This window comes from Epinephelus fuscoguttatus, linkage group LG18 (genome assembly GCF_011397635.1).
Source record: "Epinephelus fuscoguttatus linkage group LG18, E.fuscoguttatus.final_Chr_v1".
Lineage (NCBI taxonomy): Eukaryota > Metazoa > Chordata > Actinopteri > Perciformes > Serranidae > Epinephelus > Epinephelus fuscoguttatus.
In genome coordinates, this window is record NC_064769.1 from 41,144,533 (window position 1) to 41,146,865 (window position 2,333).

A 2,333-nucleotide genomic window follows, 5' to 3' on the forward strand; every position below is an offset into this window, starting at 1 on the left:
GATTATGTGACACGTGATTATGTGACAGATGTTGATGTGACAGGTGTTGATGTGACAGGTGATGGTGTGACAGGTGATGTGACAGGTGATGGTGTGATAGGTGATTATGTGACACGTGATTATGTGACAGATGTTGATGTGACAGGTGATGGTGTGACAGGTGATTGTGTGACAGGTGATGGTGTGACAGGTGATGATGTGACAGGTGATGTGACAGGTGATGTGACAGGTGATGGTGTGACAGGTGATGATGTGACAGGTGATGGTGTGACAGGTGATGGTGTGACAGGTGATTATGTGACAGGTGATGGTGTGACAGGTGATGATGCGACAGGTGATGGTGTGACAGGTGATGATGCGACAGGTGATGGTGTGACAGGTGATGGTGTGACGGGTCATGTGACAGGTGATGGTGTGACAGGTGGTGTGACAGGTGATGATGCGACAGGTGATGGTGTGACAGGTGATGTGACAGGTGATGATGTGACAGGTGATGGTGTGACAGGTGATGATGTGACAGATGATGTGACAGGTGATTGTGTGACAGGTGATGATGTGACAGGTGATGGTGTGACAGGTTATTATGTGACGTGATGGTGTGACAGGTGATGTGACAGGTGATGATGCGACAGGTGATGTGACAGGTGATTGTGTGACAGGTGATGATGTGACAGGTGATGGTGTGACAGGTTATTATGTGACGTGATGGTGTGACAGGTGATGTGACAGGTGATGATGCGACAGGTGATGGTGTGACAGGTGATGGTGTGACGGGTGATGTGACAGGTGATGGTGTGACAGGTGATGTGACAGGTGATTGTGTGACAGGTGATGATGTGACAGGTGATGTGACAGGTGATGGTGTGACAGGTGATGATGTGACAGGTGATGTGACAGGTGATGGTGTGACGGGTGATGTGACAGGTGATTGTGTGACAGGTGATGATGTGACAGGTGATGGTGTGACAGGTGATGATGTGACAGGTGATGGTGTGACAGGTTATTATGTGACGTGATGGTGTGACAGGTGATGTGACAGGTGATGATGCGACAGGTGATGGTGTGACAGGTGATGGTGTGACTGGTGATGTGACAGGTGATGGTGTGACAGGTGGTGTGACAGGTGATGGTGTGACAGGTGATGATGTGACAGGTGATGTGACAGGTGATGGTGTGACAGGTGATGTGACAGGTGATGGTGTGACAGGTGATGATGTGACAGGTGATGGTGTGACAGGTGATGATGCGACAGGTGATGATGCGACAGGTGATGATGCGACAGGTGATGTGACAGGTGATTGTGTGACAGGTGATGATGTGACAGGTGATGGTGTGACAGGTTATTATGTGACGTGATGGTGTGACAGGTTATTATGTGACAGGTGATGATGCGACAGGTGATGGTGTGACAGGTGATGGTGTGACAGGTTATTATGTGACAGGTGATGATGCGACAGGTGATGGTGTGACAGGTGATTGTGTGACAGGTGATGATGTGACAGGTGATGGTGTGACAGGTTATTATGTGACGTGATGGTGTGACAGGTGATGATGTGACAGGTGATGTGACAGGTGATGGTGTGACAGGTGATGGTGTGACGGGTGATGTGACAGGTGATGGTGTGACAGGTGATGTGACAGGTGATTGTGTGACAGGTGATGATGTGACAGGTGATGTGACAGGTGATGGTGTGACAGGTGATGATGTGACAGGTGATGTGACAGGTGATGGTGTGACGGGTGATGTGACAGGTGATTGTGTGACAGGTGATGATGTGACAGGTGATGGTGTGACAGGTGATGATGTGACAGGTGATGGTGTGACAGGTTATTATGTGACGTGATGGTGTGACAGGTGATGTGACGGGTCATGTGACAGGTGATGGTGTGACAGGTGATGGTGTGACGGGTGATGTGACAGGTGATGGTGTGACAGGTGGTGTGACAGGTGATGGTGTGACAGGTGATGATGTGACAGGTGATGTGACAGGTGATGGTGTGACAGGTGATGTGACAGGTGATGGTGTGACAGGTGATGATGTGACAGGTGATGGTGTGACAGGTGATGATGCGACAGGTGATGATGCGACAGGTGATGATGCGACAGGTGATGTGACAGGTGATTGTGTGACAGGTGATGATGTGACAGGTGATGGTGTGACAGGTTATTATGTGACGTGATGGTGTGACAGGTTATTATGTGACAGGTGATGATGCGACAGGTGATGGTGTGACAGGTGATGGTGTGACGGGTGATGGTGTGACAGGTGGTGTGACAGGTGATGGTGTGACTGGTGATGGTGTGACGGGTGATGTGACAGGTGATGGTGTGA